The 20,073-nt window shown below is 44.3% G+C and overlaps 1 long non-coding RNA gene across 2 annotated transcripts; it reads right to left on the bottom strand.

Annotated features, from left to right (window-relative positions):
* Positions 1–1,246: 1,246 nt before the first annotated feature.
* On the bottom strand, positions 1,247–2,362 carry LOC308335065. Of its 2 annotated transcripts, none has more exons than XR_013965968.1 (4): positions 2,291–2,362; positions 2,077–2,175; positions 1,894–1,975; positions 1,247–1,460 (listed from the first exon to the last, which is right to left on the bottom strand). It is a non-coding gene; the product is annotated as an uncharacterized lncRNA (long non-coding RNA). The 2 variants fall into 2 exon arrangements; XR_013965969.1 differs by having other exon boundaries at positions 1,894–1,972.
* Positions 2,363–20,073: the final 17,711 nt, after the last annotated feature.

The following is a 20,073-nucleotide window of genomic DNA, read 5'->3' as shown; positions in this document are numbered from 1 at the left end:
ACCTACCGTGCACAGAAAATTAAGGGTATGTAGTAATGACAGGAAACATTCTTCTCTCAACATTACTAGTGGGCGACCTGGGGGAAGGGCAAAAATGCTCGTCTGACGCTGGCCTTGGGAAAATGTCCTTCCATCATCTTACCTCCTCTGATGGAACGACATGTTCCCAATGCCTCCAGACCGAACTGATACCTCTGCTTCTCCCCAGCTTCATGTCCACGTTCATGTCCACAGACTTCACATCAGCGTTTCACTCAGTTCCTTCCATCATTCGTCTTCCCGTTTTCTGGAGTTCAGCCTCTACCTGTAAAATGACACACACACACACACACAACGAGATGATTATAAGATCCCGGGAAAACACAATCAAATATGCTACTGAAAACAATACAGTTAAGTGGATATTGTCACATGATTATACAACTTACCCACTTCGTACCTACCGTGCACAGAAAATTAAGGGTATGTAGTAATGACAGGAAACATTCTTCTCTCAACATTACTAGTGGGCGACCTGGGGGAAGGGCAAAAATGCTCGTCTGACGCTGGCCTTGGGAAAATGTCCTTCCATCATCTTACCTCCTCTGATGGAACGACATGTTCCCAATGCCTCCAGACCGAACTGATACCTCTGCTTCTCCCCAGCTTCATGTCCACGTTCATGTCCACAGACTTCACATCAGCGTTTCACTCAGTTCCTTCCATCATTCGTCTTCCCGTTTTCTGGAGTTCAGCCTCTACCTGTAAAATGACACACACACACACACAACGAGAGTAGTGATCGACCGATATGGATTTTGGCCGATATATCCGATCACCGATTAGTGGACAATCAAAAAGCCCGATAGCCGATATTATGACCGATTATGAATAGTAAAAAGAAAAAAAGTAAAAATAAGTAAAAATAACATAACTTTCAACACAAGAATTCCTTTAAATGTATTGGAGAACATTTATTGCTTAGCAAGCACAAGAACAACATTGTTTTCAGTTACTTCAGTAACACTTCCCCCCCCCCCCCCCCCCCCATCAAATGCATTTTTGCATTTTTTAAACAAGTGCAATGTACTGTAGCACAGTAGCAGCATGGGACATTCAACACAGTGAGTAGTACAGTATGAACAACAACATTGTATTCAGTTACTTCAGTAACACTCCCCCTCCCCCCCCCCATCAAATGCATTTTTTAAACAAGTGCATTTTTAAACAAGTGCAATGTACTGTAGCACAGTAGCAGCATGGAACATTCAACACAGTGAGTAGTACAGTAAACTAAAGTGCAGGCTGTGTTTAGTACAGCAACAGACTCCAACAGAGGTTTTTTGGTTATTTTTTTTCACAGCAAAAAATCTCATAAATAGCTACAATTGTCTTTACACCAGTTATACAACAGTGAACATTAAATCACATAAGGTCCAATGTCGTCGTCCAATTGTCGTACGCCGTCCTGGAGGAGCCATCTACATTACAATAACAGGAGGTTGAGAGAGTCAATGTTTATTTTTTTGTAATAAACATTTACAAACAAGTACATAAATACTGATAATGGCCCTCTACAAGCCTCATTAAAACATTGTGAGCTTGTAGATTGGGAGCCGATTCAATGTTACATAGAAAATGTTACCCTTATATAAATGTGCTACCTGGGGTAGCACATTTATATAAGGTCACATTTTATATGCAACACTACATGGCTACGTTCTATGTAACGGTGTTACATTGAATCTCGTGACCCATACAATTGTGCTCCCTCGTCTGATTTGGGGAAAAATGGCTGCCCCCAGTACTTGTTGCACTGTTGTTGACTAGAAGCTCGACCGGCCGCACATTTCATGTATGCGTCGATAATAATCATGCGTTTATAAACAAAGCAGTTCAGTAAAGTTCTCTTACTTTGTGGAAGAAGAAGAATGTCCGTCTCCTTTCACTCCGTTGATGGCGGTGGAACTGCAGCACCGTGCCGTGGCTTCCCCTCCTGTGAGACGAGATAAAACATTCGGAAGCGAGTCAGCATGCAGTCAGTCACATAATGCTATTATATTTTACATGAGCGTTACATTACAACGAACGGATTACCTGAAAAACAAGCTCCGTGTTGCTTCTTGGAGAAGTTGAACTGGTGAGTGTTTAAGGCGGATTGTGATGGCTCATGGCTGGAAAGTTTTCCACATGTCTCTTTGAGAGAGAGAGAGAGAGAAAGCGAGACAGACAGTTAATTATTTCCAAGATAATAATAAAGTGTAAATGTATAAGCACGCTGTGAAGGGTTATATAATTGTGTCTATCTTACTTGTAAAACAGCCAGTTTCTCCACGACAAAGCGGCAGGTGAGGGTGTCCCCAGCTCTGTGCACAACATGCTGTGTTTTCTTTTTTCTGTGCTCAGTCAGCACTGCAGACGCACTCGCAGAGGATTCATTTGTTTCATTGGCTCATGATGTACGTTTTCAACCAATCGAAGGATCTTTTGGTCGGCATATTGTTAGTGAGAGAGGTTGTTGCGCCAATATTTGCGCATGAGAAAAAATAAAATAATCGGCCTCGATTATTTTTTTTTACCACCGATACCGATATTAATAAAAAACATGAATATCGAAGCCGATAATCGGCCGTGGCCGATTATCGGTCGATCACTAAACGAGATGATTATAAGATCCCGGGAAAACACAATCAAATATGCTACTGAAAACAATACAGTTAAGTGGATATTGTCACATGATTATACAACTTACCCACTTCGTACCTACCGTGCACAGAAAATTAATGGTATGTAGTAATGACAGGAAACATTCTTCTCTCAACATTACTAGTGGGCGACCTGGGGGAAGGGCAAAAATGCTCGTCTGACGCTGGCCTTGGGAAAATGTCCTTCCATCATCTTACCTCCTCTGATGGAACGACATGTTCCCAATGCCTCCAGACCGAACTGATACCTCTGCTTCTCCCCAGCTTCATGTCCACGTTCATGTCCACAGACTTCACATCAGCGTTTCACTCAGTTCCTTCCATCATTCGTCTTCCCGTTTTCTGGAGTTCAGCCTCTACCTGTAAAATGACACACACACAACGAGATGATTATAAGATCCCGGGAAAACACAATCAAATATGCTACTGAAAACAATACAGTTAAGTGGATATTGTCACATGATTATACAACTTACCCACTTCGTACCTACCGTGCACAGAAAATTAAGGGTATGTAATAATGACAGGAAACATTCTTCTCTCAACATTACTAGTGGGCGACCTGGGGGAAGGGCAAAAATGCTCGTCTGACGCTGGCCTTGGGAAAATGTCCTTCCATCATCTTACCTCCTCTGATGGAACGACATGTTCCCAATGCCTCCAGACCGAACTGATACCTCTGCTTCTCCCCAGCTTCATGTCCACGTTCATGTCCACAGACTTCACATCAGCGTTTCACTCAGTTCCTTCCATCATTCGTCTTCCCGTTTTCTGGAGTTCAGCCTCTACCTGTAAAATGACACACACACACACACACAACGAGATGATTATAAGATCCCGGGAAAACACAATCAAATATGCTACTGAAAACAATACAGTTAAGTGGATATTGTCACATGATTATACAACTTACCCACTTCGTACCTACCGTGCACAGAAAATTAAGGGTATGTAGTAATGACAGGAAACATTCTTCTCTCAACATTACTAGTGGGCGACCTGGGGGAAGGGCAAAAATGCTCGTCTGACGCTGGCCTTGGGAAAATGTCCTTCCATCATCTTACCTCCTCTGATGGAACGACATGTTCCCAATGCCTCCAGACCGAACTGATACCTCTGCTTCTCCCCAGCTTCATGTCCACGTTCATGTCCACAGACTTCACATCAGCGTTTCACTCAGTTCCTTCCATCATTCGTCTTCCCGTTTTCTGGAGTTCAGCCTCTACCTGTAAAATGACACAAACACACACACACACACAACGAGATGATTATAAGATCCCGGGAAAACAAAATCAAATATGCTACTGAAAACAATACAGTTAAGTGGATATTGTCACATGATTATACAACTTACCCACTTCGTACCTACCGTGCACAGAAAATTAAGGGTATGTAGTAATGACAGGAAACATGCTTCTCTCAACATTACTAGTGGGCGACCTGGGGGAAGGGCAAAAATGCTCGTCTGACGCTGGCCTTGGGAAAATGTCCTTCCATCATCTTACCTCCTCTGATGGAACGACATGTTCCCAATGCCTCCAGACCGAACTGATACCTCTGCTTCTCCCCAGCTTCATGTCCACGTTCATGTCCACAGACTTCACATCAGCGTTTCACTCAGTTCCTTCCATCATTCGTCTTCCCGTTTTCTGGAGTTCAGCCTCTACCTGTAAAATGACACACACACACACACACACACAACGAGATGATTATAAGATCCCGGGAAAACACAATCAAATATGCTACTGAAAACAATACAGTTAAGTGGATATTGTCACATGATTATACAACTTACCCACTTCGTACCTACCGTGCACAGAAAATTAATGGTATGTAGTAATGACAGGAAACATTCTTCTCTCAACATTACTAGTGGGCGACCTGGGGGAAGGGCAAAAATGCTCGTCTGACGCTGGCCTTGGGAAAATGTCCTTCCATCATCTTACCTCCTCTGATGGAACGACATGTTCCCAATGCCTCCAGACCGAACTGATACCTCTGCTTCTCCCCAGCTTCATGTCCACGTTCATGTCCACAGACTTCACATCAGCGTTTCACTCAGTTCCTTCCATCATTCGTCTTCCCGTTTTCTGGAGTTCAGCCTCTACCTGTAAAATGACACACACACAACGAGATGATTATAAGATCCCGGGAAAACACAATCAAATATGCTACTGAAAACAATACAGTTAAGTGGATATTGTCACATGATTATACAACTTACCCACTTCGTACCTACCGTGCACAGAAAATTAAGGGTATGTAATAATGACAGGAAACATTCTTCTCTCAACATTACTAGTGGGCGACCTGGGGGAAGGGCAAAAATGCTCGTCTGACGCTGGCCTTGGGAAAATGTCCTTCCATCATCTTACCTCCTCTGATGGAACGACATGTTCCCAATGCCTCCAGACCGAACTGATACCTCTGCTTCTCCCCAGCTTCATGTCCACGTTCATGTCCACAGACTTCACATCAGCGTTTCACTCAGTTCCTTCCATTATTCGTCTTCCCGTTTTCTGGAGTTCAGCCTCTACCTGTAAAATGACACACACACACAACGAGATGATTATAAGATCCCGGGAAAACACAATCAAATATGCTACTGAAAACAATACAGTTAAGTGGATATTGTCACATGATTATACAACTTACCCACTTCGTACCTACCGTGCACAGAAAATGAAGGGTATGTAGTAATGACAGGAAACATTCTTCTCTCAACATTACTAGTGGGCGACCTGGGGGAAGGGCAAAAATGCTCGTCTGACGCTGGCCTTGGGAAAATGTCCTTCCATCATCTTACCTCCTCTGATGGAACGACATGTTCCCAATGCCTCCAGACCGAACTGATACCTCTGCTTCTCCCCAGCTTCATGTCCACGTTCATGTCCACAGACTTCACATCAGCGTTTCACTCAGTTCCTTCCATCATTCGTCTTCCCGTTTTCTGGAGTTCAGCCTCTACCTGTAAAATGACACACACACACACACACAACGAGATGATTATAAGATCCCGGGAAAACACAATCAAATATGCTACTGAAAACAATACAGTTAAGTGGATATTGTCACATGATTATACAACTTACCCACTTCGTACCTACCGTGCACAGAAAATTAAGGGTATGTAGTAATGACAGGAAACATTCTTCTCTCAACATTACTAGTGGGCGACCTGGGGGAAGGGCAAAAATGCTCGTCTGACGCTGGCCTTGGGAAAATGTCCTTCCATCATCTTACCTCCTCTGATGGAACGACATGTTCCCAATGCCTCCAGACCGAACTGATACCTCTGCTTCTCCCCAGCTTCATGTCCACGTTCATGTCCACAGACTTCACATCAGCGTTTCACTCAGTTCCTTCCATCATTCGTCTTCCCGTTTTCTGGAGTTCAGCCTCTACCTGTAAAATGACACAAACACACACACACACACAACGAGATGATTATAAGATCCCGGGAAAACAAAATCAAATATGCTACTGAAAACAATACAGTTAAGTGGATATTGTCACATGATTATACAACTTACCCACTTCGTACCTACCGTGCACAGAAAATTAAGGGTATGTAGTAATGACAGGAAACATGCTTCTCTCAACATTACTAGTGGGCGACCTGGGGGAAGGGCAAAAATGCTCGTCTGACGCTGGCCTTGGGAAAATGTCCTTCCATCATCTTACCTCCTCTGATGGAACGACATGTTCCCAATGCCTCCAGACCGAACTGATACCTCTGCTTCTCCCCAGCTTCATGTCCACGTTCATGTCCACAGACTTCACATCAGCGTTTCACTCAGTTCCTTCCATCATTCGTCTTCCCGTTTTCTGGAGTTCAGCCTCTACCTGTAAAATGACACACACACACACACACACACAACGAGATGATTATAAGATCCCGGGAAAACACAATCAAATATGCTACTGAAAACAATACAGTTAAGTGGATATTGTCACATGATTATACAACTTACCCACTTCGTACCTACCGTGCACAGAAAATTAATGGTATGTAGTAATGACAGGAAACATTCTTCTCTCAACATTACTAGTGGGCGACTTGGGGGAAGGGCAAAAATGCTCGTCTGACGCTGGCCTTGGGAAAATGTCCTTCCATCATCTTACCTCCTCTGATGGAACGACATGTTCCCAATGCCTCCAGACCGAACTGATACCTCTGCTTCTCCCCAGCTTCATGTCCACGTTCATGTCCACAGACTTCACATCAGCGTTTCACTCAGTTCCTTCCATCATTCGTCTTCCCGTTTTCTGGAGTTCAGCCTCTACCTGTAAAATGACACACACACAACGAGATGATTATAAGATCCCGGGAAAACACAATCAAATATGCTACTGAAAACAATACAGTTAAGTGGATATTGTCACATGATTATACAACTTACCCACTTCGTACCTACCGTGCACAGAAAATTAAGGGTATGTAATAATGACAGGAAACATTCTTCTCTCAACATTACTAGTGGGCGACCTGGGGGAAGGGCAAAAATGCTCGTCTGACGCTGGCCTTGGGAAAATGTCCTTCCATCATCTTACCTCCTCTGATGGAACGACATGTTCCCAATGCCTCCAGACCGAACTGATACCTCTGCTTCTCCCCAGCTTCATGTCCACGTTCATGTCCACAGACTTCACATCAGCGTTTCACTCAGTTCCTTCCATTATTCGTCTTCCCGTTTTCTGGAGTTCAGCCTCTACCTGTAAAATGACACACACACACAACGAGATGATTATAAGATCCCGGGAAAACACAATCAAATATGCTACTGAAAACAATACAGTTAAGTGGATATTGTCACATGATTATACAACTTACCCACTTCGTACCTACCGTGCACAGAAAATGAAGGGTATGTAGTAATGACAGGAAACATTCTTCTCTCAACATTACTAGTGGGCGACCTGGGGGAAGGGCAAAAATGCTCGTCTGACGCTGGCCTTGGGAAAATGTCCTTCCATCATCTTACCTCCTCTGATGGAACGACATGTTCCCAATGCCTCCAGACCGAACTGATACCTCTGCTTCTCCCCAGCTTCATGTCCACGTTCATGTCCACAGACTTCACATCAGCGTTTCACTCAGTTCCTTCCATCATTCGTCTTCCCGTTTTCTGGAGTTCAGCCTCTACCTGTAAAATGACACACACACACACACACAACGAGATGATTATAAGATCCCGGGAAAACACAATCAAATATGCTACTGAAAACAATACAGTTAAGTGGATATTGTCACATGATTATACAACTTACCCACTTCGTACCTACCGTGCACAGAAAATTAAGGGTATGTAGTAATGACAGGAAACATTCTTCTCTCAACATTACTAGTGGGCGACCTGGGGGAAGGGCAAAAATGCTCGTCTGACGCTGGCCTTGGGAAAATGTCCTTCCATCATCTTACCTCCTCTGATGGAACGACATGTTCCCAATGCCTCCAGACCGAACTGATACCTCTGCTTCTCCCCAGCTTCATGTCCACGTTCATGTCCACAGACTTCACATCAGCGTTTCACTCAGTTCCTTCCATCATTCGTCTTCCCGTTTTCTGGAGTTCAGCCTCTACCTGTAAAATGACACAAACACACACACACACACAACGAGATGATTATAAGATCCCGGGAAAACAAAATCAAATATGCTACTGAAAACAATACAGTTAAGTGGATATTGTCACATGATTATACAACTTACCCACTTCGTACCTACCGTGCACAGAAAATTAAGGGTATGTAGTAATGACAGGAAACATGCTTCTCTCAACATTACTAGTGGGCGACCTGGGGGAAGGGCAAAAATGCTCGTCTGACGCTGGCCTTGGGAAAATGTCCTTCCATCATCTTACCTCCTCTGATGGAACGACATGTTCCCAATGCCTCCAGACCGAACTGATACCTCTGCTTCTCCCCAGCTTCATGTCCACGTTCATGTCCACAGACTTCACATCAGCGTTTCACTCAGTTCCTTCCATCATTCGTCTTCCCGTTTTCTGGAGTTCAGCCTCTACCTGTAAAATGACACACACACACACACACACACACAACGAGATGATTATAAGATCCCGGGAAAACACAATCAAATATGCTACTGAAAACAATACAGTTAAGTGGATATTGTCACATGATTATACAACTTACCCACTTCGTACCTACCGTGCACAGAAAATTAAGGGTATGTAGTAATGACAGGAAACATTCTTCTCTCAACATTACTAGTGGGCGACCTGGGGGAAGGGCAAAAATGCTCGTCTGACGCTGGCCTTGGGAAAATGTCCTTCCATCATCTTACCTCCTCTGATGGAACGACATGTTCCCAATGCCTCCAGACCGAACTGATACCTCTGCTTCTCCCCAGCTTCATGTCCACGTTCATGTCCACAGACTTCACATCAGCGTTTCACTCAGTTCCTTCCATCATTCGTCTTCCCGTTTTCTGGAGTTCAGCCTCTACCTGTAAAATGACACACACACACACACAACGAGATGATTATAAGATCCCGGGAAAACACAATCAAATATGCTACTGAAAACAATACAGTTAAGTGGATATTGTCACATGATTATACAACTTACCCACTTCGTACCTACCGTGCACAGAAAATTAAGGGTATGTAGTAATGACAGGAAACATTCTTCTCTCAACATTACTAGTGGGCGACCTGGGGGAAGGGCAAAAATGCTCGTCTGACGCTGGCCTTGGGAAAATGTCCTTCCATCATCTTACCTCCTCTGATGGAACGACATGTTCCCAATGCCTCCAGACCGAACTGATACCTCTGCTTCTCCCCAGCTTCATGTCCACGTTCATGTCCACAGACTTCACATCAGCGTTTCACTCAGTTCCTTCCATCATTCGTCTTCCCGTTTTCTGGAGTTCAGCCTCTACCTGTAAAATGACACACACACACAAACACAACGAGATGATTATAAGATCCCGGGAAAACACAATCAAATATGCTACTGAAAACAATACAGTTAAGTGGATATTGTCACATGATTATACAACTTACCCACTTCGTACCTACCGTGCACAGAAAATTAAGGGTATGTAGTAATGACAGGAAACATTCTTCTCTCAACATTACTAGTGGGCGACCTGGGGGAAGGGCAAAAATGCTCGTCTGACGCTGGCCTTGGGAAAATGTCCTTCCATCATCTTACCTCCTCTGATGGAACGACATGTTCCCAATGCCTCCAGACCGAACTGATACCTCTGCTTCTCCCCAGCTTCATGTCCACGTTCATGTCCACAGACTTCACATCAGCGTTTCACTCAGTTCCTTCCATCATTCGTCTTCCCGTTTTCTGGAGTTCAGCCTCTACCTGTAAAATGACACACACACAACGAGATGATTATAAGATCCCGGGAAAACACAATCAAATATGCTACTGAAAACAATACAGTTAAGTGGATATTGTCACATGATTATACAACTTACCCACTTCGTACCTACCGTGCACAGAAAATTAAGGGTATGTAGTAATGACAGGAAACATTCTTCTCTCAACATTACTAGTGGGCGACCTGGGGGAAGGGCAAAAATGCTCGTCTGACGCTGGCCTTGGGAAAATGTCCTTCCATCATCTTACCTCCTCTGATGGAACGACATGTTCCCAATGCCTCCAGACCGAACTGATACCTCTGCTTCTCCCCAGCTTCATGTCCACGTTCATGTCCACAGACTTCACATCAGCGTTTCACTCAGTTCCTTCCATCATTCGTCTTCCCGTTTTCTGGAGTTCAGCCTCTACCTGTAAAATGACACACACACACACACACAACGAGATGATTATAAGATCCCGGGAAAACACAATCAAATATGCTACTGAAAACAATACAGTTAAGTGGATATTGTCACATGATTATACAACTTACCCACTTCGTACCTACCGTGCACAGAAAATTAAGGGTATGTAGTAATGACAGGAAACATTCTTCTCTCAACATTACTAGTGGGCGACCTGGGGGAAGGGCAAAAATGCTCGTCTGACGCTGGCCTTGGGAAAATGTCCTTCCATCATCTTACCTCCTCTGATGGAACGACATGTTCCCAATGCCTCCAGACCGAACTGATACCTCTGCTTCTCCCCAGCTTCATGTCCACGTTCATGTCCACAGACTTCACATCAGCGTTTCACTCAGTTCCTTCCATCATTCGTCTTCCCGTTTTCTGGAGTTCAGCCTCTACCTGTAAAATGACACACACACACACACACAACGAGATGATTATAAGATCCCGGGAAAACACAACCAAATATGCTACTGAAAACAATACAGTTAAGTGGATATTGTCACATGATTATACAACTTACCCACTTCGTACCTACCGTGCACAGAAAATTAAGGGTATGTAGTAATGACAGGAAACATTCTTCTCTCAACATTACTAGTGGGCGACCTGGGGGAAGGGCAAAAATGCTCGTCTGACGCTGGCCTTGGGAAAATGTCCTTCCATCATCTTACCTCCTCTGATGGAACGACATGTTCCCAATGCCTCCAGACCGAACTGATACCTCTGCTTCTCCCCAGCTTCATGTCCACGTTCATGTCCACAGACTTCACATCAGCGTTTCACTCAGTTCCTTCCATCATTCGTCTTCCCGTTTTCTGGAGTTCAGCCTCTACCTGTAAAATGACACACACACACACACACACACACACAACGAGATGATTATAAGATCCCGGGAAAACACAATCAAATATGCTACTGAAAACAATACAGTTAAGTGGATATTGTCACATGATTATACAACTTACCCACTTCGTACCTACCGTGCACAGAAAATGAAGGGTATGTAGTAATGACAGGAAACATTCTTCTCTCAACATTACTAGTGGGCGACCTGGGGGAAGGGCAAAAATGCTCGTCTGACGCTGGCCTTGGGAAAATGTCCTTCCATCATCTTACCTCCTCTGATGGAACGACATGTTCCCAATGCCTCCAGACCGAACTGATACCTCTGCTTCTCCCCAGCTTCATGTCCACGTTCATGTCCACAGACTTCACATCAGCGTTTCACTCAGTTCCTTCCATTATTCGTCTTCCCGTTTTCTGGAGTTCAGCCTCTACCTGTAAAATGACACACACACACAACGAGATGATTATAAGATCCCGGGAAAACACAATCAAATATGCTACTGAAAACAATACAGTTAAGTGGATATTGTCACATGATTATACAACTTACCCACTTCGTACCTACCGTGCACAGAAAATGAAGGGTATGTAGTAATGACAGGAAACATTCTTCTCTCAACATTACTAGTGGGCGACCTGGGGGAAGGGCAAAAATGCTCGTCTGACGCTGGCCTTGGGAAAATGTCCTTCCATCATCTTACCTCCTCTGATGGAACGACATGTTCCCAATGCCTCCAGACCGAACTGATACCTCTGCTTCTCCCCAGCTTCATGTCCACGTTCATGTCCACAGACTTCACATCAGCGTTTCACTCAGTTCCTTCCATCATTCGTCTTCCCGTTTTCTGGAGTTCAGCCTCTACCTGTAAAATGACACACACACACACACAACGAGATGATTATAAGATCCCGGGAAAACACAATCAAATATGCTACTGAAAACAATACAGTTAAGTGGATATTGTCACATGATTATACAACTTACCCACTTCGTACCTACCGTGCACAGAAAATTAAGGGTATGTAGTAATGACAGGAAACATACTTCTCTCAACATTACTAGTGGGCGACCTGGGGGAAGGGCAAAAATGCTCGTCTGACGCTGGCCTTGGGAAAATGTCCTTCCATCATCTTACCTCCTCTGATGGAACGACATGTTCCCAATGCCTCCAGACCGAACTGATACCTCTGCTTCTCCCCAGCTTCATGTCCACGTTCATGTCCACAGACTTCACATCAGCGTTTCACTCAGTTCCTTCCATCATTCGTCTTCCCGTTTTCTGGAGTTCAGCCTCTACCTGTAAAATGACACACACACACACACACAACGAGATGATTATAAGATCCCGGGAAAACACAATCAAATATGCTACTGAAAACAATACAGTTAAGTGGATATTGTCACATGATTATACAACTTACCCACTTCGTACCTACCGTGCACAGAAAATTAAGGGTATGTAGTAATGACAGGAAACATTCTTCTCTCAACATTACTAGTGGGCGACCTGGGGGAAGGGCAAAAATGCTCGTCTGACGCTGGCCTTGGGAAAATGTCCTTCCATCATCTTACCTCCTCTGATGGAACGACATGTTCCCAATGCCTCCAGACCGAACTGATACCTCTGCTTCTCCCCAGCTTCATGTCCACGTTCATGTCCACAGACTTCACATCAGCGTTTCACTCAGTTCCTTCCATCATTCGTCTTCCCGTTTTCTGGAGTTCAGCCTCTACCTGTAAAATGACACACACACACACACACACAACGAGATGATTATAAGATCCCGGGAAAACACAATCAAATATGCTACTGAAAACAATACAGTTAAGTGGATATTGTCACATGATTATACAACTTACCCACTTCGTACCTACCGTGCACAGAAAATTAAGGGTATGTAGTAATGACAGGAAACATTCTTCTCTCAACATTACTAGTGGGCGACCTGGGGGAAGGGCAAAAATGCTCGTCTGACGCTGGCCTTGGGAAAATGTCCTTCCATCATCTTACCTCCTCTGATGGAACGACATGTTCCCAATGCCTCCAGACCGAACTGATACCTCTGCTTCTCCCCAGCTTCATGTCCACGTTCATGTCCACAGACTTCACATCAGCGTTTCACTCAGTTCCTTCCATCATTCGTCTTCCCGTTTTCTGGAGTTCAGCCTCTACCTGTAAAATGACACACACACACATACAACGAGATGATTATAAGATCCCGGGAAAACACAATCAAATATGCTACTGAAAACAATACAGTTAAGTGGATATTGTCACATGATTATACAACTTACCCACTTCGTACCTACCGTGCACAGAAAATTAAGGGTATGTAGTAATGACAGGAAACATTCTTCTCTCAACATTACTAGTGGGCGACCTGGGGGAAGGGCAAAAATGCTCGTCTGACGCTGGCCTTGGGAAAATGTCCTTCCATCATCTTACCTCCTCTGATGGAACGACATGTTCCCAATGCCTCCAGACCGAACTGATACCTCTGCTTCTCCCCAGCTTCATGTCCACGTTCATGTCCACAGACTTCACATCAGCGTTTCACTCAGTTCCTTCCATCATTCGTCTTCCCGTTTTCTGGAGTTCAGCCTCTACCTGTAAAATGACACACACACACAAACACAACGAGATGATTATAAGATCCCGGGAAAACACAATCAAATATGCTACTGAAAACAATACAGTTAAGTGGATATTGTCACATGATTATACAACTTACCCACTTCGTACCTACCGTGCACAGAAAATTAAGGGTATGTAGTAATGACAGGAAACATTCTTCTCTCAACATTACTAGTGGGCGACCTGGGGGAAGGGCAAAAATGCTCGTCTGACGCTGGCCTTGGGAAAATGTCCTTCCATCATCTTACCTCCTCTGATGGAACGACATGTTCCCAATGCCTCCAGACCGAACTGATACCTCTGCTTCTCCCCAGCTTCATGTCCACGTTCATGTCCACAGACTTCACATCAGCGTTTCACTCAGTTCCTTCCATCATTCGTCTTCCCGTTTTCTGGAGTTCAGCCTCTACCTGTAAAATGACACACACACAACGAGATGATTATAAGATCCCGGGAAAACACAATCAAATATGCTACTGAAAACAATACAGTTAAGTGGATATTGTCACATGATTATACAACTTACCCACTTCGTACCTACCGTGCACAGAAAATTAAGGGTATGTAGTAATGACAGGAAACATTCTTCTCTCAACATTACTAGTGGGCGACCTGGGGGAAGGGCAAAAATGCTCGTCTGACGCTGGCCTTGGGAAAATGTCCTTCCATCATCTTACCTCCTCTGATGGAACGACATGTTCCCAATGCCTCCAGACCGAACTGATACCTCTGCTTCTCCCCAGCTTCATGTCCACGTTCATGTCCACAGACTTCACATCAGCGTTTCACTCAGTTCCTTCCATCATTCGTCTTCCCGTTTTCTGGAGTTCAGCCTCTACCTGTAAAATGACACACACACACACACACAACGAGATGATTATAAGATCCCGGGAAAACACAATCAAATATGCTACTGAAAACAATACAGTTAAGTGGATATTGTCACATGATTATACAACTTACCCACTTCGTACCTACCGTGCACAGAAAATTAAGGGTATGTAGTAATGACAGGAAACATTCTTCTCTCAACATTACTAGTGGGCGACCTGGGGGAAGGGCAAAAATGCTCGTCTGACGCTGGCCTTGGGAAAATGTCCTTCCATCATCTTACCTCCTCTGATGGAACGACATGTTCCCAATGCCTCCAGACCGAACTGATACCTCTGCTTCTCCCCAGCTTCATGTCCACGTTCATGTCCACAGACTTCACATCAGCGTTTCACTCAGTTCCTTCCATCATTCGTCTTCCCGTTTTCTGGAGTTCAGCCTCTACCTGTAAAATGACACACACACACACACACAACGAGATGATTATAAGATCCCGGGAAAACACAACCAAATATGCTACTGAAAACAATACAGTTAAGTGGATATTGTCACATGATTATACAACTTACCCACTTCGTACCTACCGTGCACAGAAAATTAAGGGTATGTAGTAATGACAGGAAACATTCTTCTCTCAACATTACTAGTGGGCGACCTGGGGGAAGGGCAAAAATGCTCGTCTGACGCTGGCCTTGGGAAAATGTCCTTCCATCATCTTACCTCCTCTGATGGAACGACATGTTCCCAATGCCTCCAGACCGAACTGATACCTCTGCTTCTCCCCAGCTTCATGTCCACGTTCATGTCCACAGACTTCACATCAGCGTTTCACTCAGTTCCTTCCATCATTCGTCTTCCCGTTTTCTGGAGTTCAGCCTCTACCTGTAAAATGACACACACACACACACACACACACACAACGAGATGATTATAAGATCCCGGGAAAACACAATCAAATATGCTACTGAAAACAATACAGTTAAGTGGATATTGTCACATGATTATACAACTTACCCACTTCGTACCTACCGTGCACAGAAAATGAAGGGTATGTAGTAATGACAGGAAACATTCTTCTCTCAACATTACTAGTGGGCGACCTGGGGGAAGGGCAAAAATGCTCGTCTGACGCTGGCCTTGGGAAAATGTCCTTCCATCATCTTACCTCCTCTGATGGAACGACATGTTCCCAATGCCTCCAGACCGAACTGATACCTCTGCTTCTCCCCAGCTTCATGTCCACGTTCATGTCCACAGACTTCACATCAGCGTTTCACTCAGTTCCTTCCATTATTCGTCTTCCCGTTTTCTGGAGTTCAGCCTCTACCTGTAAAATGACACACACACACAACGAGATGATTATAAGATCCCGGGAAAACACAATCAAATATGCTACTGAAAACAATACAGTTAAGTGGATATTGTCACATGATTATACAACTTACCCACTTCGTACCTACCGTGCACAGAAAATTAAGGGTATGTAGTAATGACAGGAAACATTCTTCTCTCAACATTACTAGTGGGCGACCTGGGGGAAGGGCAAAAATGCTCGTCTGACGCTGGCCTTGGGAAAATGTCCTTCCATCATCTTACCTCCTCTGATGGAACGACATGTTCCCAATGCCTCCAGACCGAACTGATACCTCTGCTTCTCCCCAGCTTCATGTCCACGTTCATGTCCACAGACTTCACATCAGCGTTTCACTCAGTTCCTTCCATCATTCGTCTTCCCGTTTTCTGGAGTTCAGCCTCTACCTGTAAAATGACACACACACACACACAACGAGATGATTATAAGATCCCGGGAAAACACAATCAAATATGCTACTGAAAACAATACAGTTAAGTGGATATTGTCACATGATTATACAACTTACCCACTTCGTACCTACCGTGCACAGAAAATTAAGGGTATGTAGTAATGACAGGAAACATACTTCTCTCAACATTACTAGTGGGCGACCTGGGGGAAGGGCAAAAATGCTCGTCTGACGCTGGCCTTGGGAAAATGTCCTTCCATCATCTTACCTCCTCTGATGGAACGACATGTTCCCAATGCCTCCAGACCGAACTGATACCTCTGCTTCTCCCCAGCTTCATGTCCACGTTCATGTCCACAGACTTCACATCAGCGTTTCACTCAGTTCCTTCCATCATTCGTCTTCCCGTTTTCTGGAGTTCAGCCTCTACCTGTAAAATGACACACACACACACACACAACGAGATGATTATAAGATCCCGGGAAAACACAATCAAATATGCTACTGAAAACAATACAGTTAAGTGGATATTGTCACATGATTATACAACTTACCCACTTCGTACCTACCGTGCACAGAAAATTAAGGGTATGTAGTAATGACAGGAAACATTCTTCTCTCAACATTACTAGTGGGCGACCTGGGGGAAGGGCAAAAATGCTCGTCTGACGCTGGCCTTGGGAAAATGTCCTTCCATCATCTTACCTCCTCTGATGGAACGACATGTTCCCAATGCCTCCAGACCGAACTGATACCTCTGCTTCTCCCCAGCTTCATGTCCACGTTCATGTCCACAGACTTCACATCAGCGTTTCACTCAGTTCCTTCCATCATTCGTCTTCCCGTTTTCTGGAGTTCAGCCTCTACCTGTAAAATGACACACACACACACACACACAACGAGATGATTATAAGATCCCGGGAAAACACAATCAAATATGCTACTGAAAACAATACAGTTAAGTGGATATTGTCACATGATTATACAACTTACCCACTTCGTACCTACCGTGCACAGAAAATTAAGGGTATGTAGTAATGACAGGAAACATTCTTCTCTCAACATTACTAGTGGGCGACCTGGGGGAAGGGCAAAAATGCTCGTCTGACGCTGGCCTTGGGAAAATGTCCTTCCATCATCTTACCTCCTCTGATGGAACGACATGTTCCCAATGCCTCCAGACCGAACTGATACCTCTGCTTCTCCCCAGCTTCATGTCCACGTTCATGTCCACAGACTTCACATCAGCGTTTCACTCAGTTCCTTCCATCATTCGTCTTCCCGTTTTCTGGAGTTCAGCCTCTACCTGTAAAATGACACACACACACATACAACGAGATGATTATAAGATCCCGGGAAAACACAATCAAATATGCTACTGAAAACAATACAGTTAAGTGGATATTGTCACATGATTATACAACTTACCCACTTCGTACCTACCGTGCACAGAAAATTAAGGGTATGTAGTAATGACAGGAAACATTCTTCTCTCAACATTACTAGTGGGCGACCTGGGGGAAGGGCAAAAATGCTCGTCTGACGCTGGCCTTGGGAAAATGTCCTTCCATCATCTTACCTCCTCTGATGGAACGACATGTTCCCAATGCCTCCAGACCGAACTGATACCTCTGCTTCTCCCCAGCTTCATGTCCACGTTCATGTCCACAGACTTCACATCAGCGTTTCACTCAGTTCCTTCCATCATTCGTCTTCCCGTTTTCTGGAGTTCAGCCTCTACCTGTAAAATGACACACACACACACACACAACGAGATGATTATAAGATCCCGGGAAAACACAATCAAATATGCTACTGAAAACAATACAGTTAAGTGGATATTGTCACATGATTATACAACTTACCCACTTCGTACCTACCGTGCACAGAAAATTAAGGGTATGTAGTAATGACAGGAAACATTCTTCTCTCAACATTACTAGTGGGCGACCTGGGGGAAGGGCAAAAATGCTCGTCTGACGCTGGCCTTGGGAAAATGTCCTTCCATCATCTTACCTCCTCTGATGGAACGACATGTTCCCAATGCCTCCAGACCGAACTGATACCTCTGCTTCTCCCCAGCTTCATGTCCACGTTCATGTCCACAGACTTCACATCAGCGTTTCACTCAGTTCCTTCCATCATTCGTCTTCCCGTTTTCTGGAGTTCAGCCTCTACCTGTAAAATGACACACACACACACACACAACGAGATGATTATAAGATCCCGGGAAAACACAACCAAATATGCTACTGAAAACAATACAGTTAAGTGGATATTGTCACATGATTATACAACTTACCCACTTCGTACCTACCGTGCACAGAAAATTAAGGGTATGTAGTAATGACAGGAAACATTCTTCTCTCAACATTAATAGTGGGCGACCTGGGGGAAGGGCAAAAATGCTCGTCTGACGCTGGCCTTGGGGAAATGTCCTTCCATCATCTTACCTCCTCTGATGGAACGACATGTTCCCAATGCCTCCAGACCGAACTGATACCTCTGCTTCTCCCCAGCTTCATGTCCACGTTCATGTCCACAGACTTCACATCAGCGTTTCACTCAGTTCCTTCCATCATTCGTCTTCCCGTTTTCTGGAGTTCAGCCTCTACCTGTAAAATGACACACACACACACACACACACAACGAGATGATTATAAGATCCCGGGAAAACACAATCAAATATGCTACTGAAAACAATACAGTTAAGTGGATATTGTCACATGATTATACAACTTACCCACTTCGTACCTACCGTGCACAGAAAATGAAGGGTATGTAGTAATGACAGGAAACATTCTTCTCTCAACATTACTAGTGGGCGAGCTGGGGGAAGGGCAAAAATGCTCGTCTGACGCTGGCCTTGGGAAAATGTCCTTCCATCATCTTACCTCCTCTGATGAAACGACATGTTCCCAATGCCTCCAGATCGAAACTGATACCTCGGCATCTCCCCAGCTTCATGTCCACGTTCATGTCCACAGACTTCACATCAGCGTTTCACTCAGTTCCTTCCATCATTCGTCTTCCCTTTTTCTGGAGTTCAGCCTCTACCTGTAAAATGACACACACTGACACACACACACACACACACACACACAACGAGATGATTATAAGATCACGCAGTGACATTACAAAAAGCACAGGAAAACACTATCAAATATGCTACTGAAAACGAGATGATTATAATTAAGGGCTCTTTCACACCCAAAGTTCGCTTAGAAGGTCCGGATCAAGGACCAAGGACCAAATATTAGCATTTTGATTTTGGTCCGTTTGGTGTTCACACTGGACTTTGTAAAGCGTACCAAATATGTAAACAAATGACACGTGGACATGTTAAGCGAACCAAATAGTGAGGGAAAAAGAACATGAGGGGAAATCACTGTCTACAATTTTTGGGGCAACCTTCAGTCACACAGAGAGAGAAGAGAACAGCAACATGACAGCAACAACTTGCTATTGCATTCATTCTTAATTATTTTATTAGCCAAATAAGA

Source organism: Protomyctophum bolini (assembly GCF_963924005.1).
Source record: "Protomyctophum bolini genome assembly, chromosome: 20".
NCBI lineage: Eukaryota > Metazoa > Chordata > Actinopteri > Myctophiformes > Myctophidae > Protomyctophum > Protomyctophum bolini.
This window is presented reverse-complemented; position numbering and strand designations above follow the sequence as displayed.